Here is a 27,264-nt window from a genome sequence, read left to right as displayed (position 1 = left end):
GTAAATGCTCAACTAACAATTCGTGCATCCCACTTATCACATAAACAACACATCCACGCATTCACAGCTACAATGCAAGATGCATGAAGGGCAGGTGAGCAACGCTGAGCTGATGTCCTGTTAACGATTGCTTTGGCTAGAAAGACTCCAATTGAAAAAGGAAGAGATGATGAGCTTGTAAGATTCTGAATGAATTGTGTACTCCATCTACCGCTACGCATAGAGATGCAATGTAGGAGTAAGCAATGGGTTGGACTTGCATAGGAATCAAAAAAAGGTTGCCTTGTTATTTCCACCTAAAGCACATTGAGCGGTGGGAAAGCTCAAGCATCTTATGCTGAATGCATTTTTACTTAATGTTATAGCTACAAAGAATCATCTTTGCATCGTACGTTCACACCCAACCTGTCAATTCAATCAAATACGGGTAAACTCTCCAAGAGATTCCAAGCAATGAACTTGTCTAAGAAGAGATTGAAAATCCTCTCCCTAAGTCCATGTAGATGCTTGTGTAAGCAAGTGATTTGATGTGTCAAGGTCAAGTGGTAAGTGTCTGTCCACCCAAGATAGTGTTTTCTCTGGGAATGTCGGAATCCCATATGCCATGAGCATGGGCATATCTTGTGTGAACTCCTTTGATGAGTGCACATTTGTGTCCATAGCAAATCATAATTCACGAGATCCTTTGGAGTGCACAACCGCCGAATGATGACTGGAATGAATGGATCTCCGAAGGACAGTATTCCCATAGACGATGAAGCCAATGTCAAAAATACCGTGTACTACAACAGTCACCAAGAGACCGTACAAACCAACACAAGATGGTGTCCTAGCAAGAGGTAACTTCATCCTTTGTGAAAAACACAAGCCAAGAGATTGTTGTCCACCCAAAAACACAACTGCAAGGTGCTAAAAATGTTGTTGTTCAACAATTTCCAGCATGCTCGTACGCTCCTAGTAGGGTCCGAAACAATGTACAAGGCGTAGGGGGATGTGGAATCAATGTCGAAGCCCTTGGTGGGCTAAAAACAGAGAAAATAGCAACAGAAGTATGGTTGGAATCTAATGATCTTAAGAGGAATAGGATCACGGATGTCGAGTTCCTGTGGAAGGCAAGATTTAGGGTTAAAAAGCTAAGCGCTCCCTTCTTGCTTCAAAAATGGTACAGTTGTCCAAAAACGTAGCTCCCCAAAAAACGCCAAGAGCAAACAAAAACACTAATGGAAGAGAGGCATTTCCGACGAGTACTCTCACAATTGCTTCCATCCCCTCTCCCTCTTTGTCTCCTTCTTCCTGCATTTGTGAATGCCTACCCTCAAGGCCTTGAGTCTCAAAAGATGACTTAGGGTGCCGAGTGACCGCGAAGGGTCTTGAAACCAACTCAAGGAGGGAGACCAGTAATACTCTCCTTGCCCATAAGAGAGCTCGATTTCCTCATCGAGCATGTCAAAACCGTATAAAAAATGAAGCGTGCCCTATCCATCCCTATCCTCATCCGCATACATAGTAGCAATAAGGGGTGCACTGTAGTGCTCATCTAAACTAGCATACCACTTGCCCCAAGAACGCAACCAAAGAAACCCTCTAGCTATATTTAGGGGCTGATGCTCCTTGGGATATATTTTTGTGCCCTATGGGGAATACATGAAGAAGTGAAGCACAGTTGGCTGCCCCACTATTTCTATGAGCCGATACTTGTTGTTTCATCTGAACATTTGGTGGCCTACCATTGTGGCCTTGTACATTTCACCCATTACGTGTGTAGCATCACCATACAACCTCCTCTATCAACGGGGGGCCCATCAGTCTTCTATGGCTTGCATCAGTCGTATACTCCGTTGGGCCATTTGGTATGAATTATCTCAACCCACGTAGTGCTCCAAAACCCTAGCAAGAATCTCCAATTTCTCGGGCTTATTCTGTCTTTGATTGACCATGCTTAGTTGCCTTTTTGTTGCCTCCTCATCATACATCCTAGTTGCTTTATACTGCATCATAATTGTATCCACAATCTGAACCTGGGCTCCCTTTCCCGGGTCCCATACAAGGCCAAGTCCACCTTGCCTATTTTCTTTACCGCATAACTGTCCTCGAGGGGTCACTGTCCCAACTTAGAGACTCCCCTTTTCAAGCATCAAAAAAACCTTGCGTACATTTATCTTCAACAGGGCTTTCTAAGCCACAATACCTGCCCGTTTTGTGGGCTTATTAACCAAAGGATACCAGCTCTAGCTGCCATTCGCATTCCCAAGAGCACTCAATCTAGATACATACTACAAGCCCTCTACTCGCGGCTCAAACAACGACAGCATGTGCACAAAACGTGGTGTACTTCAAAAAGCCCAAAAGCGGCAAGGCCATGAACCTCAATGCTATTTTGAGAAAATTCAAAGTAAGGGTGTCTCTCCAGCGGCTGTTGAAAGAAAAAGTTGTGCTTGAGACTACCTTGGTCAACGTGTTTCATGCCAAATGTGGTGTACTTCATTTCTTGAAGTGCATTTACTGCAAGATATGCCCAGCACAGGGAATGGCATTCCTGACACAAAGCAAGGATAGCGGATGTGAAGCGAGTGCATCTCTTTGGCAGCAATTACCTATGCTTGCATCTTGAAGGCATGTGGCATGTGGCTCATCTAGGCAAAAGAATGATTAAGGAGTTCTTTTGTTTAGAATGCCATCTCTTGGAGTATTTTGATTGCAGCATATGCCTAAGAGGGGCATAGTGTCCCCGCTCTGGATTTTTTTTACCTGAATCAGTTTGTGGGTTGTTTTCGATGGATGCAAAGTGAGGGTGTCTTTCCAAATGCAATCACCTACGTTTGCATCTTGAATGCATGGCTTGATGATGGTCATAGATCAAACAAGGAGTCTCTATTGGTGTCGTAGGTGCTTTGAAAGAGCTGGAAATGGAATGTCTTGGTGGACATCTATGTCGATTGTGGTGTACTTCAAAAATATCTCTCTCCGGGCATCCCTTGCAACACACTAGGTATCATGAGTGACGTTAAAGGAAATGTATGGCCAGAGGAAGATGCTTTGTGCCGACCCATTGAGGTCGTTTGGAATGGGGATAAGGAGTAGCTAAAGAGAGTAGACTCTCATGTATGTGACAAGGTGCACGATGATCAATGAGGACCATATGGAAAGCCTGATGGGACTGGTGATACTAGTTTTTATGAGCCTAAAGGTGCTTGTTTTGATGGGCGCTTGGAATATGCTACAAGGTCAATTACGATTAGATCCGATATATTTTGGATTATTGAAGATGGTTTTAGAAACCTCACGTGGGTCGGTTATTAATACTGAAGGTTGCTTCAGGATGGTTTGGCAATTACAATGCATGGTGCTTGCAAATTGTGCCAGATTTTGGGTCCAACAAGACTTCCTTTTACGGTAGTATTGCAAGTACAATAGGTGTCGAGGTACACCAAGATAGCCAGCAACTGTTGGTTCTTGTTAGGGATGCACATATGCGGCTCAAAAGTATCAAACCTAAGACTTTTTGCTGGTCAGCAAGAAACTAAACTTTTTTTTGCAACTGTATTGTTTTGCAAGCTTTGGGTGATAGAACCTAGAGACCCAGGTATGCTTGTTCTGTTATATTGGAAGCTGATGCTTTCTCGAAGCAAAAATAAAGGTGAAGTTGAGGTCACTAGGACAAAACAACCGGTGTCCAAACCCACTTGATTATGAACTCTGATGGGCAAGGAGCCCATTTTTTAGCTTCCAGTAGAGGTTTTGTGACAGGTATAAAGATTCAGTGCTATTGGAATTAGGGGTGGCAACCATGGCTAGCTCTTCTTTCGGCTAATGAGCCCACCAAACAGGCATGTAATAGGACTGAGAAAGGCCTAACGATCGTGGACATATGTGAAGTTTCTCTGATTTATGATGCGAGGATCTGGTGTGTGATAGTGGGAGTCTCGTAGTTGAGACGATGACTCCTCAAGGTGGGTTATGTAGGAAGAAAAACGGGTATAAAGGCCTCGTATGGGACCTGAGGAAAGGGGCCCATGATTGGATTGCAAGTACAATGATAATGCAATAAAAGTGACCAGAATGTACGAGGAAATGGAAGCAAAAGGGCCACTAAGCATGATCAGTCGAAGCATGGCTAAGCCAGGAAAATTTGAGCTGCTTGCTCGTTTTTTCAAGCCTGATGTGAGTCGAGGTAGGTCATACCAAACAGAACAACACTTTATGCTACTAATGGGGGCCATAGATTACTGATGGATCCCTCATTGACAACAAGAGCTAGATGTATGATGGCTTGAATTTAAGATCCTGTTCTTATAAGGGACGAAGAGTATTGAGATCAATGGGCTGGAACATGTAGTGATGCATCCAAGAGACCTTAGCTCATGCCACCCTCTGCCATACATACAATGGGTATAGTCAATGCGGATCAAAGAGCCTGCTGCTTGCATCCACAATAATCAAGAAAACATAGGCCTGCAATGGCTCAGCTGAGACCAGGCAACATCCACAAAACAACCCCTTGCAGGCATCAAAGTGCTTAAAAAGGGGGTTCCTTGGCCTCCCTCAAGTCCTCTAGTCTCAAAGATGACTAAGAGTGCCAAGTGATCATGAAGAGTCTTGAAACCAACTCAAGGAGAGAGACCCGTAACACTCTCCTCGCCCATAAGAGAGCTCAATTTGAAGGGGCTTAACATTTCGTAATAGAGATGATTTAAGATGGCCTTGCTAAGCACTTGGTTTAATTTCGAAGTTGCGGTCTTTTGCTCTGAGAAAGAAAAGTTGCACTTCCGTGAGAGTTTTGATGAATGGAGCAGGTGGAAGAAATCTATGCATGATAACATGAGGAATGAAGCTTGGGAATGTGATCCGATGGATGCCATGGAAAGTTGGGTATAAACTAAGACAGGCTCATGGAAACTAAGACAGGCTCATGAGAGAAAAAAGGAAATTTTCAATAGGGATGTAATAGTATGGGGCGAGAAGGTAAACGAAAGAGGAAGGAGCTGAAATTTGATGATCTAAAGAAGAACACAATGGGCAAGGGAGCTGGTGTGGAAGGCAAGATTTAGGGTTGAAAAGATGAGCGTTGCCTTCTTGTTGCGAAAACGATACAATTGTCCAAAAACACAACTCCCTAAGTCCATGTAGATTCTCTTGTGTAAGCAAGTGATTTGACTTGTCGAGGTCAAGTGGTAAGTGTTTGTCCACCCAAGATGGTGGTGTTTTCCCATATGCCATGAGAATGGCCATATCATGTGTGCACTCCTTTAATGAGTGCATAGGTTTGTCCATAGCAAAACACAAGTCATTACTTCCTCTGAAGTGCGCAACCGCGGAATGATGGCTGGAATGAATGGATCTCCCAAGGATTGTGAGCCATAAATTATCAAGTCAATTTAAAAAATAGTATGTACTACAACAGTCACTAAGAGACCAAAGGGACCACCACAAGATGGCGTTCTGGTAGGAAGTAGCTTCATCCTTTGTGACAAACACAAGTGAGAAGGCTGATGAACACCCAAAAACACGACTGTGAGGTGATAAAAATGCTTCTGTCCATCAATTTTCAGCATGCTCGTATGCTCCCGACGGTGTCCGAAACAGTTTAGAGAGTGTAGGAAGGGTGAGGAATCAATGTCAGAGACTCGAAGCCCCGAAGCAGAGAAAACAACAGTGGAAGTATGGTTGAAATCTGATGATCTAAAGAGGAACATGATCGGCAAGGCGGGATGCTATGGAAGGCAAGATTTAGGGTTGAAAAGCTGAGCGTTGCCTTCTTCTTGAAAAAATGATACATTTGTCCAAAAATGCAGCTCCCTAAGTCCATGTAGATGCTCTTGTGTAAGCAAGTGATGTGATGTCGTGTGCACTCCTTTGATGAGTGCATAGGTGTGTCCATAGCAAACCAACAAGTCACCACTTCCTATGGAGTGCACAACCGCCGAATGATGGTTGGAATGAATGGATCTCTCAAGGACTCTACACCGTAGATTATCAGGCCGATGTCAAACATACTGTGTACTGCTGAGACTGAACGGGCCACCATGAGATGGTGTCTTGGCAGGAGGTAACTTTATCCTCTATGAAAAACACAAGTGAAAAGGCTAATGTCCATCCAAAATGCGACTGCGAGGTGATAAAAACACTTTTGTTTGTCAATTTGTAGCGTGCTCGTACGCTCCTCTAGTGTTTGGAACAGTGTAGAGGGTGTAGGGAGGGTGGAGAATCAATGCCAGTGCCCCTGGTGGCCTGAAAACAAAGAAAACAGCAGTGCAAGTATGGCTGAAATCTGATGATCTAAAGAGGAACAGGATCCGCAAGGCGAGCTTTTGTGGGAGGCAAGATTTAGGGTTGAAAAGTTGAGTGTTGCCTTCTTGTTGCAAAAACAATACAGTTGTCCAAAAATACAGCTCCTTAAGTCCATGTAGATGCTCTTGTGTAAGCAAAAGATCTGATGTGTTGAGGTCAAGTGGTAAGTGTCTGTCCATCCAAGATGGTGGTGTTTTCTGGGGAATGTCGGAATCGCATATGCCATGAGCATGCCCATATCTCGTGTGCACTCCTTTGATGAGTGCATAGGTGTGTCCATAGCAAACCACAAGTCACCACTTCCTTTGGAGTGTGCAACCATCGAATGATGGTTGGAATGAATTGATATCCCAAGGACTCTACGTCTGTATATGATCAAGCCGATGTCGAACATACTATGTACTACAACAGTCACTAAGAAAACGCATGGACTACCACGACATGGTGTGCTGGCAGCCGCTGGCAGGAGATAACTTCATCCTTTGTGTGAAAAAAAGGTAGGTAAATCCGAATGATCAAGAGTGTAGAAGAGTTATATAACTACCATCTAAGCCAAGCTCCGAATGACTCCGGATGTAGTTTGTGGGATCATCTCCTCCTATACGGCGCGTAAACTCTCCAAGAGATTCCAAAGCACCAAAGTCCCCTACTCTAATCTATAGATCAAGCAATGGATTTGTTTAGGAAGAGATCAAAGATCCTCACCCTAAGTCCATGTAGATGCACCTATGTAAGCAAGTGATCTGACATGTCAAGGTCCAAGTGGAAAGTGTCCTGTCCACCCAAGATGGAGGTGTTTCTCTGGGAAATTTGGAATCCCATATGCCATGAGCATGGCCATCTTGTGTGAACTCCTTTGATGAGTGCATAGGTGTGTCCATAGCAAACCACAAGTCACCACCTCCTCTGGAGTGCACAACCGCCGAATGATGACATGAATGAATGGAATTCCCAAATATTGTTCCTAGATGAGCCTATCATATATGGTGCTCAAGATGAGCATGAGGCTGATCCCTTTTCAGTTCCAAAGTTTCTCCAAGAGATTCCAAAGCACCAAAGTCCCACTCTAGTCTGTAGATCCAAGCAATGAAGTTGTTTAGGAAGAGATTGAAGATCCACTCCCTAAGTCCATGTCGATGCTCATGTGTAAGAAAGTGATCTGACGTGTTGAGGTCAAGTGGTAAGTGTCTGTCCACCCAAGATCCTTAAGGCCTTGCAATGCAATAGTCCAATTTGGCTCGGTCAATACCAGGTGGTGTCACCAACAACCCTGCTTGTAGGTATGATACCCCCACAACCCAAAATCCCCGAGATGATCCAGGAGCCCTTTAGGCTGTGATGCCACCCTCTTGACATGCCACAGGGTTGAGAATTCCGAGGCCTCCTTGATTTCACTGGCCGAGCGAGTGACTCCCAACAGGCCCATTGCCATGGCTTGGAGGACTTTGTGTTATTTTTCCATAAAAACCTTTTTACCGGTTTTAAGAACTCTTTCTAGTGACATTTAGCCATCTTGAGAAGCAGGCTAGTGATGGCAATATACGATAGCATAAAGGCATTGATCATTTTTATCCGGCTTGGGAATGGGAGAAGAACATACTCCCACCTACTCATTTTTGTTCTGATTTTTTCTAGGATCCACTGACATCTTTGTTTGTGGGTTACGTCCATCCCGAAGGGGCCCTTAGATGTCTGAAAATATTCCCTCTTGTAACAATCTCCCCGGATCAGTCGGAAGGGTCAAATGAGTCATTTTCCGACAGGGAGATCAGGCTTGAGTTCTCTATATTTCACTGGGAGCCCGAAGCTATAGAGAACATTTGTACAATCTCCATAGCTTTCCTTACGACCTCGGACACGCCTCAAGAAGAGGAGGGAATTGTCTGCAAACATTTTTGCAAGTAGTTGGTTGTTTCCTGGGAGAGCCAGGACTTGCAACTCCCCATGCTCAACACTAGCTTCGAGCATCGTGATTAAAGGATGTGAAATTATGGTGAAAAGCAGGGGGACAAGGGGGCATCTCTGCTTAATAGACATTTTGACCTCAAAAGAGCCCACTATTCTATCGTTGAATAGGAGCTCTAACTAGCTACGAGCCCCTAGTGCATGAATACGAAAACATAGGCGAGGACCAAAGCCCAGAGCTTCCATGACTCCTTCTATATATGTCCACGTTATTCTATCATAAGCCTTATCCAGGTCAAGTTGCAGCAAAATGCACTCTTGCTTTGTGAAAGTTGCATATTCAATACCTACCATTGATGCCAAGATGTTATCGTATATGGACCTTCCTTTATGAACCCATGTTGATGGGGAGATATGATCTTGTTAAGTAAGGGGGCTAGTCTGAGCGCTACTGCCTTGGCAATAATTTTGTAGGCCACCGTCATCATCGTTATGGGGCGCCAATGTTTTAGTTGAGAACAATGAAACTGTTTGGGGATGGGTTTGATAAGACCTCTCTTTACACTTATCTCCAACGACCCTTCGACAATGGCTTTGTTGGCCAAACTTGTGATAGGGGCCTTGAGATCATCCCAAAATTCTCTGAAGAATTTTGTCGTCATCCCATCCCAACTAGGGGACTTCTCCTTGCCAAGGGCTTGCAGTGCTAGTGAGCATTCGTCTACGGAAAATGCCCCTTCTAGGATTTTAGCTTCTGACTGGGGAATCTTCTTCTCGACACTCTAAAGCAATGTCCTTCTAGCTTCATCTACTTCCTGGGACTGGATTTCTGGTCGTCCAATGATTTGTCTAAGATAGTTCAACATCAGACCGGCCATCTCATCTTGGTTATGAACTACTATCCCTTTCTCATCATAGAGCGAGTGGATGTGACCCCAACTCTTCTTGATTTTCAAAGCCCTAAAAAAATGAGCTTGATTAGAGGCTTGTGGTTGTAAGGAAGTTTCCCTGGAGAGAATCCTTGCCTTTTTGATATCTTCCAATTTCTTGTTAGCCAGGCAAGCTTTGGCTTCAACAGTTCAAAAGATGCACATTTTCTCAACCTTCCCCTATGGATTTTTGCAGGCTAAAAAAGCTTTATTATTACATTAACTTCTCTGAGCTTTCATCACTTCACACCATGATAACTTATCTAATCTATATAATCAAGTTTGGTAGCATTGCTAGACAAAGATAGACCAAAAGCAAGATTGATTGAGAGACTCTCTCTCTCTCTCTCTCTCTCTCTCTCTCTCTCTCTCTCTCTCTCTTTCAATAGAAGTAGAGTACTCCTAAGTTTGTTGAACAAGGGTTAGCACCTCATGAAAAAAAAAGTCTATCAAAAGCTTCCAATTTTGGTATCAAAGAATGCTATGCAGTATCTTACATATTTTTATGTTTATTGCATCTTACATATGTTTATGTTTGTTAGAATATATCAAGAGGTTGTGTCATGCATCATTAAAAAAAATGCAATAATAGGAAGAGAGTATTGATAATGTTCCACTTGGAAAAGAAGATAGGCCTAAAAGAATAGAGGCAATGTTTCTCTGGCCGCAACAACACGCGAGTCACATATTAGTACATATTGAAAAGCAAAAAACTTTCAAATGTTCCCAGACAAATCCTCCCTATCATGCATTTGTTTAGTTAGTGAATGGATCTTCATTGAATGAATTACCTTGATAATTTGTTTTAATGTTGTAAAATGCATAAAGTACCTTTGGTATTTTGTTTTAGTATTATTTTTTTATGAGATAAGCATTGACACAAACATATTATATAGTAGAAAGACAAAAGGTTTGAAATGTTCACAAACACGTCTCTCAATGTTCAACATGAAAGTAAATTCCAATGAGATTATCATCATAATTTTTCACTTTCAGTCAAAAAGTTTAAGCAAGGTGAAAATTAACTATGGTCTAGTAAGGCTATTGATGGGTATTCCATAATAAGAGGCTTCTTAAAAAGTTTAAGCAAGGTGAAAATTAACTATGGTCTAGTAAGGCTATTGATGGGTATTCCATAATAAGAGGCTTCTTTGTGAGAGAGAAAAATAGAAAGCGACACTAGTATTTTAAAACATGTGGTATCACAAATATTATATTATTTGGAAAGAAGTGTAACAATGAACTAATTAAATTGCAATATATTCCAAAGCATAAATAAAGGATATTCGGTTAACCATAAATCAAGCATCAATGCACAAACTGTCACAAAAGTGTAGATTTATGAGCATTAGCTTGTATTAAAGCTTGAATTTCTGACACCAAGTCAATGCTTAGCCATGGCAGCTTGAAACAACAAAACCTTACTAGCACAACATTGTGATACTTTCAGTAGCAATTACTTCAGTATAATTTAGAAAGCAACAATGAGAAATAGAATCCTAAGCTCTAGCATGTATTTAAACCCGGTTAGAAAAGAACACTCGAGGCTTGCCAAAGTTGTGTGATTACTCCATGTGTGGCACGAAAAATAAATTGTAGAGCTGTCATGGCACCTGTCATTCTTAGCTTTCTTGGTTTTGCAACAACATTGTAGGAGAGCTATATTAGGAGCTATCTGGAAAAAAAGTTTGAGAAAACTGAAATTGAATTCAGAGTCCTCATTCAAAAAATGGGATGTCCAAAAGAATTTGCGGAAGAGATATTGAGGTACATACAAAGCTTGGAATTGTGTTTTGTCATCAGTGCTGAGAGACTTGTTGGCTCCTCGTCCCTTTTCGCATGCACAAAAGAGGGTCACAATTTTTGTTTGATGGGACCCTCTTTGGATACACTAAAGAGGGTCCAATCGTAGTTCAAACTCTGTATCCTTACATCCTAACCACTCTGGAAGGATTTTAGATAGAAATAATGGAAACACAAAACATAGGCTTCTTGTCAATAAAAAAGACTATGCATAAGATTCATTCTCTAGACAACCAATCCAGCATGTGTTATGCAGATACCAATTGGTGGTTTTTTGAGAGACTTAATAATGGCTATTGTGCATGCATGCATGAACCACTTGTAAAGCGTTGGCAATGTCCTCTACTGAAGAATTTGTGTGCACGCATGTGTGTGTGTGTGTGTGTGTGTGTGTGAGTGGGTGGGTAAATCTGCATGCTTGTGCTATAAAGAATTGAGGTACAAGACCATTACTTGCATATCAACAACTTTCTGTGAGGATGCTACTGCATCAAGAATTTGAAGGAGGAGGAGTGCATCTTCCCTAAAAGCATTTGTGATGAAATCCCGCAGCTTTCTTTTTTGAAAACTCAGACTGGCCACCTTACGATGCTTCTTCCATGTCTCTCCATCTGAGCTAAGAAATCATACATTGCATGACACACACTCTCTCGCTGCCACCATCACCAGCTTTCACCAGAAAAAATTAAATTTTGAGTAAAATCTGAACTAGTATTTGACATAGGCTGTCGAAAGAAAGAGGCTCATATGCATGCACAAGGGAAAAAGAGGAGAAAGAAGAAAGCAGAGAGGAGTACCTTGGGATAGTTGGGGAATACAGACATAGAAAAAGGAAGAGGAAGAGGAAAGGAGAGAGGAGTACCTTGGGATAGTTGTAGAAGCTACCCTTGAGGATATGCTCCACATTGCAAGGATCCACAGTGAAGAATAAGGTTGTGGAAGAGATGAGAGAGAGCTTGATCATACGGTGGATATCGTTGAAGAAGGAGAGGAGCTAGTCATGCAGACAGTGGAAGTTTAGCAAAGTTTCCAGTTGTGCGCCTACAAGAGGCCATGTCTTGGGATCGGGGATATGACACTGCCCAAATCTATGCAAGCCGACCCATATCACAACCAGGTTTGCTACCACTACCGCTGCCACCACCCAACTCATTCTCTCTCTATAAAAATATTATTATAATTTTAATGTTTTTTCGAAGATCCCTCTCAGCTAACCAACTTGTGGCGCACAGTATTTGAAGGAGGAGGTATCGATTTATTGAAATTGCTTGATTGAGTGAAATCTTCACAGATTCCATGTAGGAGAAAATGTGGTAAAACTCTTTTTATGCATGTCCCTCTTGAATAACAAGTCTTGAACTCTCCTCGTGCAATAGATCTTTAAGGTCTCTAGGGATAGTTTCCTACGACGTTAAAAATCCTCTTCTTCTTCTTCTTTCTATATATCTCTATGAATGAGGCAATAGGTGGAAGGTAGCACCTAGGGCTATGGTGGATTGTTGGTTCCCACAACAAGAGTGTGCTAGCTTCGTAGCGGACGGCATGGCGCATCTACTCTCATGATCTTTATCTCTCTCACACACAATCTCAAGGTCTCTCTCTCCCACTTTCTTGTCAGCAAAGGCACACATCCCACATTGGCAACGCTTATGCCACTCTACAAACTTGAGGAAAGTTGAGCAAAGAGTTATTATCATCACTTTGCAAAATAGGGGGAGGTGCGGGGACGAGCAGCACAAAGAGGACCCCCACACCAGAGCGGATCGTTTTCAATGACCCCCATCAAGAGTGAAAGAAATGGACCCTCGAAGCCATTTGTGACTCACAACCACACGTTGAAGGAAAGAAAAGTAAACCTTTAAAGTGAGAGAGAGTGAAAGATATATAGTTCTCAAAAGATGTGCAACATAATATTTGACTGATCAATAAGATGTTCAATCGATTGGGATATTAAATTTTTTAATGATATGGAGTCCATGCTCTTAAATGAAAGAACTATTTTACAAACTAAAATATAAAAAAAGGGTGAAAGAGGACGAAAAAGATTGTGTGTGATCAAATTTTTAATGGTCCTCTTTAAAGAAAGAGGTACAAAATTGTCAACACCTTTCACAAAAGCCTAAAAGAAATATTAAAAAACAAGCAGATTATACACGTGTCCTCCATCCAATCGACTTGCATCCATGGTCCAAAATTTTCACCAAAAATCCACCCACCCCACTATGGCCTTCTGCAAACCAAAAAAATGTTTCAAAGGAAGAGGGTTCATTTAATTCATAAAAATATATATATGAAGAAGGGTTATGCTACTTGAACACACGTGATATGAGGGTTTTTTAATAGTGTAAACCTTGAGATACATACATTTTGTCAATGTTGTGCATGGACCTATTAAACTATTTACTTGAATCATCATAGCTTTTGATACAAAGCGTCGATTGACAAATTGTTTTGACATGATGAAAGAGAATTGCAATACTTTACATTTTAAGAGTGCTACGTGTATATAAGACGGCTAATTTCATCAAATTTAGGTATCTATATTATATATAATGCAACTTAAAATTTTCAAGGAAGGACAGGGCTTCTATGTGTCACTCCGTGGTTCACTTTTGAAAAAACGTTACAAAACATCTAATCTAAAATGAAAAAGTTAAGGAAGCCAAACTTACAAACATCTAATCTAAAATGCAAAAGTTGTTTGTAATTTAAAAAACATCTAATCTAAAATGCAAAAGTTGTTTGTAATCTAAAATGCAAAAGTGAAGTGTAAGATTGTAAGAAATGACAGCCTTAGCCTTGAATGTAAGACATGAAAAGCTTTTTAAAGTGTAAAGTCAAAATAATTTTCTACATAGAATAAATGTTGTAGTTTGATTGCAGATATGTATACATATATATCTATGTGTGTGTGTACTATGTGTACATATAGTACTATATGTGTAGTATATACATTGTGTTTATGTATGTATATATATATGTGTGTACATATAGTACTATATGTGTAGTATATACATTGTGTTTATGTATGTATACATATATATGTGTGTGTACTATGTGTGTGTGTGTGTGTATACTATGTGTACATATAGATATATATGTATACACACATACGCACACAAACACATATGTATGGGTGTGTGTGCATGTGTGTATGTATGTATCTCTCTCTCTCTACACTCACACGCACATATGTGTATGTATGTATCTCTCTCTCTCTCTCTATACACTCACACAAACACACATATGTGTGTGTGTGTGAGAGAGAGAGAGAGACATATGCATACACACACACACACATATATATATGTAGAGAGAGATATAGAGAGAGAAAGAGAGAGACAGAGAGCTTAACTTATGTGAGTCATCTCTATATCATTCCAATTTTATCAGATGCTTCAAATCTTTGAAATAATTTGAGATTTTTTCTATGATGTCAAAATAGTATGTAGCTTATTTATTGACATGCAAAGTTTCCTAACTCTTAACTTTTTCACATGTAACCCTCCCCTTCTACCCTTGCATAGTGCTGATGAGAGAAGACTCTCGCAGCCCAGTGTATCAACAAATAGCCATGGCCCCATGTGTGTCTCCCTTGACTAGCTTATGTTCCCCCCCCCCCCCCCCCCCCCCCCGATGACTCTCTCTCTCTCTCTCTCTCTCTCTCTCTCTCTCTCTCTCTCAAGCCCTTCATAACCTTTTGACGCTTGTCCTTTTATAGCCAAAATGGAATTCACTTTGTTGATGTATCTACAATGCAAATCTCCCTTCCATTAAGATGCACACCAAAAGTACTAATAATCTTTAAAATCTGTAATTTTAGAGCATTTTTAACCTTAGGCCGAAGCTCAAGCAAACCTTCTCCAAAGACTACTCGCAAGAAGCCGTCCTCTTGCATAGCTTAAATCACACATACACACACTCAAACACACACACACACACACACAAACACACACACACAATGTTTAACATCACCAAAATAAATAAATGAGTGACAAGTACTATCAAATGAGATTTGAGAGAGAGAGAGAGAGAGAGAGAGAGAAGAAGAAGAAGAAGTTGAAGAAGAAGAAGAAGACAAGAGACTTACAAAATATAGTCAATGAGTTTTGCTTACGTGCTCTCATACTTTCTCAAGGAGGGAGAGGGGTGGGAATTTTAATATTGTAGAAACAAACACAATGACCTCAAATTTGGGGGATATATATATATATGTATATATGTGTGTATGTGTGTGTATATATATATATATATATATATATTGTAAAGTGCACGGGAGGACGGGACCAAACTGAGTCCGTCTCCTGCATCCGAGAGCAGCTCCTTATATTAAGTATAGAGAGAGTACATGCCAAGAATGGCTTCTACCAAGATCTACTACGAGTTCTCCCACACTAGGTGGTCGGACTCTACTTACACGACCACACACCACACCTCCCCCCCTTAGGGAGAAAAAGATGGACATCTTTTTTACAATTTTGGTCGGAGAAGGGACTCGACAAAAGAGGGATCAACCCCAACGCCTCATCTGGGGGGAGTGATCATACAACGGCTTCGGGGCTAAGGGACTGAGCTTGGGGGCTAGACTCGTCATCATGCCGATCATCATCAAGGCATGGAACTCGAACATCTCGCTTATGCAAACATCAGGTCGCTATCCCGATGTAATGGACAAGACGAGGAAGGACTGAGGCCCGGGGACGATATTTTTGCGACATACATTCATTTCCATAAGGGGTTTGGTGGGCTTGACTTGATGCTTAATTGAATGGGAAAAAAAACTTGGCTAGAAAGAGTGAGAAATTGAAAAAGAAAACTAGAACTTTGCAATAAAAACCAATTAACTGAAAGTGAGAAGGGAGAAAAATTGTTGTGATCTGCATCTCTTGAGTTCTCTCATTGACAAGAAGCACCTCTGTAGTGATGCTACACTTGGCTTAATGACAAACTCCTTCAAATCAGTAGCAATCTTATCATTTGTAACTGTCTCATCATGCTGGGTTGAAATAATCACACTGTGCACTCGAAGAGGGATCATAGCGCCACCTTCATTCTTGTACTCCACGGTGACCTGAGTCTTACCATCAGGGCGAAGCCAAGAACAGGTTCCATTCTTTTTACCTCAGTGGGTTTAGCCACAAGCTTGGTTGCCAACACGTGACTGAGGGGCATAAACTCTTCCATCTCATCTGTAGCATAACCAACCCTGTGCCCTTGATCACCATCACCAATCTCTTCTGGCTTCTTTGTGAAGCGACCATGGACCCCCTGGGCAATATCCGGACTCTGTTGCTCAATGTAAACGAACACCTTGCACTGGTCAGCATCCAAGCCCACATCCTCAGACACAAATCCAATCTCTCTGCAAGTGTCCCGCACTATATTCCCATAATCAATGACAACTTTGGTTGTGATTTCACCAAAAATCATAACCATGTTGGTCTTAGTGCAAGCTTCGCACGCCACCTTGCTCTCCGGGTCTTGTTCCAGACAAGCATCCAAAACTGCATCAGAGACCTGGTCACAAAGCTTGTCAGGGTGGCCTTCATTGACAGATTCGGAGGTGAAAAGGAAAGTCTTCTTTGACTGCCACGCCTGCCCCGCTGGAATGATGCACTCCATCGTTACTAATTGGCAGAAGCTGGCCATTGGTGTCGTTGTTGTTGCCAGGGCTCTCATCGTCATCCCTACAGTATCTTAACCACCAACTACGTGGTGCTCATAGACAGGCGTTGGGTGGGGGACGCTGTTCTCTCTCTCTCTCTCTCTCTCTCTCTCTCTCTCTCTCTCTCTCTCTCTCTCTCTCTCTCTCTCTCTCTCTCTCTCTCTCTCTCTACCCGTTATCAAACAAGAACACCATGAGCGGGCTCAGGGAATTAGCAAGAAAAGCAAGAAACGTCCCTAATTGCCCGCCGCCTCTACCAATGTAAAGTGCACGGGAGGACGGGACCAAACTGAGTCCGTCTCTTGCATCCGAGAGCAGCTCCTTATATTAAGTATAGAGAGAGTACATGCCAAGAATGGCTTCTACCAAGATCTACCACGAGTCCTCCCACACTAGGTGATCGGACTCTACTTACACGACCACACAGGAAGGAGAAAAGGTTGAAGAAGAATGTTGTTTAGGCAAGAAAAGGCAAAAATATCCCTCGCTAGAGAGAGAGAGAGAGAGAGAGAGAGAGAGAGAGAGAGAGAGAGAGAGAGAGAGAGAGAGAGAGAGAGAGAGAGAGAGAGAGATGTTCAAATAGAAAACATTTTGTTGTTCAAATGAAGAAAGATACTCCTTAATATAGCTGAAAAAAGGATTGTACAGACAGACTTCGGTCTACTATTACTACTGGGTCGCTCTTTATAAACACGAATCTCTCAAGATTCTTTGTGAGAGATTCTTTGCTCCTTCTCCTGTTCTGAGCCCTAGGGCCTTTAATTGGTCCATGTTCCTATGTGCTTAGGCCCTGACCCCCCTTCTTTGCTTGCAGAGGGGCTTGCCTTGCTAGGCTTGCATGAAGAAAGATACTCCTTAATATAGCTGAAAAAAGGATTGTATAGACATACTTCGGTCTACTACTACTACTCGGTCCCTCTTTATAAACACGAATCTCTCAAGATTCTTCGTGAGAGATTCTTTGCTCCTTCTCCTGTTCTGAGCCCTAGGGCCTTTAATTGGTCCATGTTCCTATGTGCTTAGCCCTTGACCCCCTTCTTTGCTTGCAGAGGGGCCTGCCTTGCTAGGCTTGCATGAACCTCTCTGTGCTCCTTGCCTCGTGTATCGCCTCCTCTCAGTACTCCTCCCGGGTGCAACCCTTTCCTCTATCCCAATTGGATTCCAAGGGATATTCCTCTCCCCTCCCGCTTCCATGTCAGTGCAGAGAGAGAGAGAGAGAGAGAGAGAGAGAGAGAGAGAGAGAGAGAGAGAGAGAGAGAGAGAGAGAGAGAGAGAGAGAGAGAGAGAGAGAGAGAGAGAGAGGTCTCCTTGCGCAAAGATCTCAGCACAGCCCTCCACCTCTGGCCCCTCCCTCGTGCTGCTCCTCTACCTCCCCCTGGCTGCCTTCATCAGCTCCTCCTCTTGCCGCCAGCCAATTGACTTGCGCACACACCATCAATCCCCCACCACATATCCTTGCACAAGAGCGCTTGACCTCAAGCTCATTGGCTACACAGACACGGAAAGAGAGAGAGAGAGAGAGAGAGAGAGAGAGAGAGAGTAGCTCATGACAGAGCTCGCTGAGAGAGAGAGAGAGAGAGAGAGAGAGAGGGGGACCTACACCCGAACAAATAGAGAAAACAAATCTCTAGGCTGTTGTCTTGCCCCTCCATTCCCTGCTATAAAAAATCTCATCGCTTCTCTCTCTCACTCCCTCGTTTTGCGCGATGTACATCATCGCTCTCTCTCTCTCTCTCTCTCTCTCTCTTCCCTCTCCACGTGCCATCTGCGTAGAACACTCCCTGTTTACTTTTCTTTCAAACTTGTCAATTTCAAAGGGTATCTTCCTAGATTTTGGTTAAAGAGAAATGTGTGCAAACCTACTACTTGGTCTACTAATTCTGGCTCTACTTTTAATTCTTTATATGGAATCTCCGTTCAAAGGCTACAAAAATCACTCATAATTTCAACTTACATCATTTAAACTGGTCGCATTGAAATTATAAAGGTCAAGCTAGAAAAGGGTGGGGTGGGGTGGGGTGGTGGCCTTAAGCATTAAAAGAAAAAGAAAAAAAAGACTAAAGTGTCACCCCACCCACCCCGCCTCCCTTTTCTTTTCCTTTCTTTCCCCTCCCCTTCCCTTTTACTTTAACTAGTACGGCCGACCTTTCGACGGCCTCTCTCTCTCCCCTCTCCCCGTCTTTATCGCGTGCAATTACACTTTTTTTCTTTTTGAACTTTAACCTTCAGGTCGCAGATTGCGACACGTGTAAAGAGAAGCCCTTTCGCCATATTATGTTAGTAGAAGTAGATACCCCTCAAATTTAAACAATTCCCAAAATACCCTCAACATTTTTCATAGATTCCCAAAATGTCCTTCAAATTTCCAAAATACCCTAGTTGTGAGACATTTTGTCATAAATTCCCAAAATGTCCTTCAAATTTTCCAAAATTTCTAAAATACCCTGGTTGTGAGATCAATTTCTGCAAAGATTAATTTTTTTTGCAGCTTTTCATAAGAAGATTGAGTTGATTCTTTATTTTTTAGACATTATTGCCTTTTTTTGCGAGGAATTTTTGAATCAATGTAGATTAATTATTTTCAAAGAAAATAGTATTCAAAAAATTGCCAAAAGTAAGTAAGAATATATAATCTTGAACAATCCAGCCAAAATACATACGAGGGTGTTTTAGGAATTTTAGAAATTTGAGGTGAATTTTGAGAATTTTCACAAATCAAGGGATATTTTGGTGATTTTCCCTCATAAAACATGGCCTTCCACTATGCATGCCACATTCTCGATCCGCCTCGGTGTACCTTCGTTGGTCACATCACACGATAGCTAAAACTCACCCCTTAGATTGAACTCTTCAAATGTAACTTCCCTTTGAAATTGAAAGGATTCCCCCTCCCTCTCTTGTCAGCTCATCATCCAAAGTGGGACATTCATCTCAAGCACACAATGTTTGTGATGGAAACAACTCATCATACTTAACCACTCTATTGTGATAGGGCCGCTGTCTCATACGCAAGTGATAAACATTAACTAAAAGAATTGTCTGCTCCTTGCTTTGCCCTGCATGGTAGTTCCCTTCGAGCCCCTGTGCTCATCATCTCATGCGCTCCACACACACACACACACACACACACACTCCCTCCCCCCTCCATTTGCTTCATCTTTGAATTTCCTTTTTCTTTTCCTATGAGCATCTTCATGGATTCTAGATAATACTAATGAAAAAATGCTGGGACCACCCACCAAAAACATTTCCAAAGGAATGACGGGGTTAAGTAATCTTGTGCGAAAGTTTAAGTTAACAATAATAATTATTTCATGAAGACGGCACAAAGTAATGACATTTTTCTTCTTGCAAAATTCTCTTAATCAAGTGTTACATGTGACATGTATATATGAGTTTCTCCTTTGAAATTTATTTTATAACATAGGAATGTCTATTGAGGTCATTGAGGTTACGTGGAGGTCTTGGAGTTGGTGCAATTTGAGGTCAAGCAAACTCAACATTAATGGGCGACGTGATATGAGGGGCTAGGCAGAACGGCACTTAGGGAGACTCACAAAGCTGGCTCAGGTCCTCTTGCATGAGATTCATAGGTGCGCTTCTTTCACTTTTTTATTATAAGTGTGTCCATCATCCTTCCATTGATCATGACCCATCCTTCCCTGGGTGATTTGCAATAGTGTTTTTTGGATAAGAACCTTAGCTTGGGATTTGAAAAACCTTGTTCTGCACGTAAAGGTTCAACATTTTGAAAAAGCTTACTCCCCATGGATCGCGATCCATTTCGGCAGTACCTCATTTTATCCTTTGTTTTGGAATCTTTTCCTTAGTGGTTCATTCTCGTGCGGTGATTAGACTTTCCTCCTGGCACCTTCTTGTCCTGCGGTATTTGGTAATGGAGCTTGATGACCTGGCCATATATGAAGATAGACTAAAATTCTCACATATGTTAGCGACGAAAAAAATACCAGAGAAGGAGGTAGCCATGCCGATGGAAGAAGGAGACGGCTTGGTCTTGAGACTCTTGGATGATGTGGAAATGTCCAACCCTAATTGGCTAAGGGTTTCAACCACGAAAAATGACGAAGTTGTTTCGACTGAAAAAGTTTCCTTTGAGGAAGTAAAATAAAAACTGTGTTCAACTCAAGGGTTTAAATTCAAGGTAAAGACCAACAAAGCTAGTGTACCTTAGGGTCCCATCTACACAAACGTAAACAAGGTGGCAAGTCTTTCTGCAGCTCGTAGGCCAGGCATTTTGTTTGCTAGCATACTCAAGGGGCTCGGCTCTAAGGACTGTGAAAAAGTTTTATCGGATGGGTTGTTGAGTGAAGGAAATATTGAAAAACTCTAGAGTGCAAGAGCTAGACTCAAAAAAGAGCTCAAGGAAGTCAACAAAATGATAGAGATCGGCCCTAACAACAACAAAAGAACTTGCTCCTAAGAAGATTGTAGTGGGTTGGTTGAAGAGGGCTTGGCAGATCAGCTCTTTTCTGCTTTAAAAAAGTCTTTTTCGCAATAGGTGGAGGTTGTCGAGGCTATTACTGTAGCAATTCTGCCAGCACTTATCAAAGAGCAATTAGCCAAGCAAGCTAAGATGACTCTTGTATTTGGGTTCAATGGAAGAATCTCGAACAGGTTTGAGATGATTCAATGGCTCCAGGGCCCGCAAATTCTTGGACATGGAGGAGAAGTTGAAAGTACCTTCTACCTAGCCAAAGGTTTTCGTTCAGTTAGATTTAAAGAGGCCTCCAACGTGGAAAATATCCTTGACAAAGGGCCCCTTGTTTTAGGAGAACTACGGTTTGTGTGGTGCCATGGGAGCTAGTGTTTGACTCGGTTGAATCCCTACAAGGGTTCCACCCGGTCTGGGTTGAGTTTGTGGGACTGCCTAGATCGTTGTGGAAAAATCTCAAGATGCTTGCTAGCCAACTAGGCACCCCCTTATTTGTACTAACAAGAGAGGGTTTGGTAAGGTTTCAAGCAGGTTTTTTATAGGCTGGAATGTTTCTAAAACTCCACCTAAGAGCATGGTTATCAATGCTGGAGCTGGCGCTTGTTACTATTCTGCTCAATTTTGGGACATACTTTGGAGCATGTTTTGAATGCAACAAATTTGGACACTCCGCCAAGGATTTCCCCATGAAGACTAATGGCACTACAATGCTAGGAGCACAGGTCTCCAATGAAATGGAAACCCCGATGAAAGGGTGGGAGAAAAAGGAGAGGGTAATGAAGGGAAAGTACAGGGGAAGATAAAGAGGATATGGTATGTGACAAAATGGTTATCAAGCTGCAAGAAAATATTGTGGAAAAATCGAATCCCATGCATCGAATCCCCGAAGGCCCATGCAAGGATACTGTGTTCCTTGCTCCCAATTCTACCCCAAAATTACTGAGGTAACAACTACATCGGCTGTTCAAGTCCCTAGTTTGAAAAGAGCCAAAAGGGTGAAGGTAGAGTCAAGAGACTCTAGATTGCTCAAAGATGCAAGAACACTTAAGGTGAAAGGATCTACTCCATCCTCCACTCCTTTGAAAGGAGGCGGGTATATTGTCCCACTTCACAATCCATTTGCAGTACTGCAAGAAAAGAAATTGGAACCCCTGAATTCTCCTGAGTCAAAGGAGATGGGGCATGGGCATGATATGAATGCTGAAGAATTCATCCCTCTATCCCAATGATTCCTCACTAACATGGAGTCTCTCACTATCCATACTTGGCGTGTGAAGGGGTTGAAGACCCGTAAGAAGAGTGCTCTCTTTTGGGAGGAAGTAAAAAGGAGAAGGCAATCATTTATTGGGCCATCCAAGAACACCGCTTGGATCCTCATTGCAAGGGAAGGCAAGCTCTAGGAAAGAAACTTGTATTCTATGGAGAAGGAAGTAACGGTTTTAGTGGCGTCCTCACTATTGTTGACAGGGAATTGGAGCCGAAGTTGTTTTGAGCCACCACTCCGGGATAGTCCTTAGGATTAGAACCAGATGGGAAGGGCATCCCTTCACTATTGTGAATGTGTACGGCCCTTGCAATGAAAAAGATAGAGCTAAATTATGGATGCATCTTAGAGATACTCCTATTGAAGGAGAGTGGTTGTTGGTTGGTGACTTCAATATGGCAGTGAAGAGCAAGGAAATAACATGTTCTGCCAGTATGCTGGCTTGCTCGAAAAATAACTAAATGGAAAAGCTTATGCGCGAAGTAGGCGATGATCGGCTTATGGGAAGTCTACTCAAGGAACAGCATGCTTGGTTTCACCTACACAAGTCTCCAGTAAGCCCGCAATGCCTTTAGACTGGACAGATGTTATTGCTCACACTAAGCTGACTGGATCCCGTCGATACTAGAGATGAAGGTGGTCCCAACAAAAAGCCTTTTAGATCACATACCCCTACACATACAACTCATGAAGAATAAAGGGGAGGAGAAGATCCTAAGAGGGGGGAAACAATTGCTAGTAATAGGGGCACATCTATTCAAAGACCCCTTTTTAGAAACCTAACCAAGAAAGCACTAGTTAATCTCAGAAAAGATAGCGATCTCAACAAACACAATGAGTGGGACCTGTTTGCTCGGAGCATTCAAAAAAGAATCAAAAGCTCGTGCCCCCGAATCAAAAAATCTAGGGAGGCGCACCTCTTGCATCTTACAGCTGAGGTGGAGTTGCTTACCTCCATAAAGGCCAATGGGCTTGCTACTGAGGATGAGCACAAGTGATGGCTTGAAGCCAAATCTAGACTTGCTAGATTTGTGAGCAACTGGAAGATATAAAAAATACAAGGTTCTCTCCAGGAGACATTCCTACAACCAGAAGCCTCCAATCAAGCTCACTTCTTTACGGGTCTAAAAAAAAAAAGACTCGGGGCCACGTCCACTCGCTATGACAATAAAGGGATTGCAGTTCAGAACCAAGATGAGATGGCAGGTCTGATGTTGAACTATCTTAGCCAAATCATTGGCGAGATAGAGAGCTGGTCCGAAGAAGTGGTTGAAGCCAGAGGGACCTTACTTTAGAGTGTCAAGAAGAAGATTGTAAGATCCCCAATTTTTGGGTCTCTTTTGAAACTAAGAAAAAACAGATTCTAATGTCCATTTTGTAAAATTTTGATTTAAGATGCTTGATTGACAGTACTGTAAGGTGCTAAAGTAAAAAACAAGGTTGTTTCCATGTTCCAGTAGGTTAGACGGACGTTTGGTTTAATTTTGAAAAAATCCGCTATGTTTAGCTTTTTCATGCTTTTAGGTGCTTTTTTGCAAAAAGCAGGGTCGGAACCTTAACCTACGGGTTCCAGAGAAGCTATGGTTCAATTTTGTAAAAAAATTCTTTTCAAGTGCTTTTCACACTATTTTAGCTTTTCATGATTTTTAGTGTTTTTTAGTGAAAAGTGAGTCCGCTTTCTTATTCTTGTGGACAAGGGAAACCCGTGGTTCAATTTTAGATTTTTTTTCCTTTTTACGCTATTTTTTGCTTTTCGTGCTTTTTGACGTTTTTGAAAAGCAATGTGCTTTTTATGATGTCCTAAACATAAAAATACTAATTTTAGTCTCCGTCGGATTTAAAAATGACTAGTTAGAGAAAAAACGAGATTTTTACGAGAATTATTTTTAGAAAAAGCAATCTTGTGAATAGGCTGAGGTAGTATGGGGAAGTCATAATTATGTCAAGACATCACGGTGCGGCATAATCTAGTCACTGTTTCATTAGTTGGCCGGATATTGTTCAATTGGTTAGTTTTACTATAAAAATTGAATGGTAAGTGGGAGAGTTGACCACCAAAAGCCAAGCCATGTTTTGAGCAAAGTGCCCAAAAGCTTGCAACTACTCCTAGCTAAGAAGGTAGCGCTAGTTTTTGCCTTGGGACTCACTCGAGCCTTGCCCATGCTTATAAATTCATCTATAGTGCTCAGTTTTCAATGCCGTCCGTTGTGTCGACTACCGCAATCACTACAACACTACATGGAGATATCGACGTGCGTATATCGACGAAATTAGCGGGCGTCGATATACGCGTCACAGAGTGCGTCGATATACACGTGGAAAGGCTTTATTTCCCACGCGTATATTGACGTGTATAGCGACGCAAAAAAATTTGGGGAAAAAAAGCGAAACCCGCGAGCAGCAGGGGCCATGTTCGCCTGCGCTCTGCTCAAATCTTGGCCTCCACCTGCTGCGCAGGTATTATGCCCCCCCCAACCCCTCTCTCTCTCTCTACATCGTGTGTGTGTGTGTGTAGGAGAGAGAGAGAGAGAGAGAGAGAGAGAGAGAGAGAGAGAGAGAGAGAGAGAGAGAGAGAGAGCGTGTGTGTGTGTAGGAAAGAGAGAGAGAGAGAGTGTGTGTGTGTAGGAGAGAGAGAGAGAGAGAGAGAGAGAGAAGAGAGAGAGGAGAGAGAGAGAGAGAGATAGAGAGAGAGAGAGAGAGAGAGAGAGAGAGAGATAGAGAATTAATGTATGCTTAGGAAATTAAAATTAAAGAAAAATAATTAAAGAGAGAAATGAAATGAAATGTTATATTAACGTCTTCGAAAGACCAAAGTGACCTATGAGACATGAGACAAGAAAGTTACAATGCGATGGATATGATACAAAGTCAGAGTAAGGAGATGACAAAATAAAATATTATGGAATCCTAAACTGCTGGGTATGGACTAAACGGCTAAACCAGCTAGCTGGGATAGGTAAATCATAGGATATCCAGCAGCTGTCGCTGGCGGATCTCATCAATCTCCTCCATGGTCAGTAGTCTGACCGGGCGTTATGCATGTTGAGCCAAAGTGACCTAGCTAGATCCTCTGATGCAGCCTGTGTCGATGTTGTGTAGTCCTCCGTAGTCGTGGACGTCTAGATCTCCCTAGCTTAGTCGCTCGTTCGATCAGTAGAGAGATAGGGAAGTAGAGAGAGAGAGAGAGAGAGAGAGAGAGAGAGAGAGAGAGAGAGAGAGAGAGAGAGAGAGAGAGATAGGAAATAGCTAGAGAGATAGAGAAAGAGAGTTATATATATATATATATATATATATATATATAGAGAGAGAGAGAGAGAGAGAGAGAGAGGTAGGGGAGTGAGAGCGAGAGAGAGAGAGATAGGAAAATAAGGAAATAGAGAGAGAAAGAGAGAGATAGCGAGAGCGAGATAGAGAGAGAGAGAGAGAAGAGAGAGAGAGAGAGAGAGAGAGAGAGAGAGAGAGAGAGAGAGAGAGAGAGAGAGAGAGAGAGAGAGAAAGAGAGATAGTGAGAGTGAGATCGAGAGAGAAAGAGAGATCGAGATCGCTTTTTTGAGCAAGAACCATGCAAGGCTTCTGAATCTTTCTCAAGTTGCTCATCCATCTCCACATTATCTTCTGGCTTGGACATGGAGGCCCCGTCCGGTTTACAATCAGGTAGAAAACTTTCATTGGGCTGAGAACTTCCATGGCTTGTGCATGTGGTGAAAAAAACACCAGGATGGGCATAATATCCTTGGAAAAACCTGTGCAAAAAATTGCAAACAGACGGAACATTACAAAAATGAAAAAAATGGTCATGCTTTAATATATGATTCATCAAGTGCGGCATTCGAAAGCTTTCTTTGACAGGCTACCTCGAAATGGAGGCAGGTGGGTTCGTAGATAGAGAAGAAACTATGGAACTAAAAGAGGCAAAGGGGTTTTGCCTGCTACATGCATTGCGATGTACACCTGGGAGTGCACGTATGTGTCTACCCATATAGGATTTGACCAATAAAGACGAGATTTTGACCCGGTGGTCCTGATCTCCGTACACCTCTGGACTGAGGTGTATGGAGACTGGGCAAGACTAGAGAATGCGAGGTAGTTTACATTGTGAGGAGTATATATATATATATATATATATATATATATATATATATATATATTAAAACAACATTCATAATCATTGTAGATGGCAACGTCATCAACTAACATGGAGGAAAAGATTGCATGCTCGTGCACGCTCTGCAAGTATCAAATCCTGTGCAAGCGTAGGATATGTAATGAGCATGTGCACAAGTACGGAGAGTTTGCTAGAGAAACCATACAGAATCTGCGATACGACTCCTACGGAACGGGCATTGATTTCCGCGACATAGCACCTACATCTGAGAGAGAGAGAAAAAAGATTATGCGTGAAGGTCCGACCAATATAGAGCCACGGATGGAAGCAGAAAAGGGCTTACAGATGGAAGACGACGGCATGGAGGAGATGCTGGATGCCTTCTTCCAGACAAGCGAGGAGAACTTTGGATGTGCGCTATTCTACCTCTCTTCGAAAGACAATTTATCAAGGCCACCACTGTTATCTTCCAGATGGCCATCACTTGCGCGAAGCCCAGCTTGGTCGCGTCGAATGTCGTCCTATGCATGTACAAGAGTGGCGTCGCCGATGGGAGCAACATAAGGGGCAACCTGGTCCAGGAATGAAATGTTTTTCCATTCTCCATACGTTGCCGTACTGGGGTGATCTACTAATTAACCATTTGCTAGATCCAATGCATATATTCAAGAATGTGGGAGAGCTCCTCTAGAAGACAATCATAGGAATGAAAGACAATCGAGCTTCACAAGATGATTTGCAGTCGGTTGGAAAGATGCCAGAGCTGTGGCCTTTCACCAATGCAGCTGGTCAAACAAAACTTCTAAGAGCGCCATGGGTATTGCTAAAAACCGAAGAGAGACAAGTGAAAAG

General features: G+C 42.2%; 1 pseudogene; it reads right to left on the bottom strand.

Moving 5' to 3' along the window:
- Positions 1-15,765: 15,765 nt before the first annotated feature.
- LOC147451304 (S-adenosylmethionine synthase 1-like) lies at positions 15,766-16,610 on the bottom strand (annotated as a pseudogene).
- Between the last annotated feature and the right edge of the window lie 10,654 nt (positions 16,611-27,264).

The sequence above is a fragment of the Adiantum capillus-veneris genome, chromosome 9, assembly GCF_014529385.1.
Source record: "Adiantum capillus-veneris isolate H3 chromosome 9, ASM1452938v2, whole genome shotgun sequence".
In the NCBI taxonomy this organism is placed as follows: Eukaryota; Viridiplantae; Streptophyta; class Polypodiopsida; order Polypodiales; family Pteridaceae; genus Adiantum; species Adiantum capillus-veneris.
The sequence above is the reverse complement of the archived record's forward strand: the minus strand, read 5'-3'. Positions and strand labels throughout refer to the sequence as shown.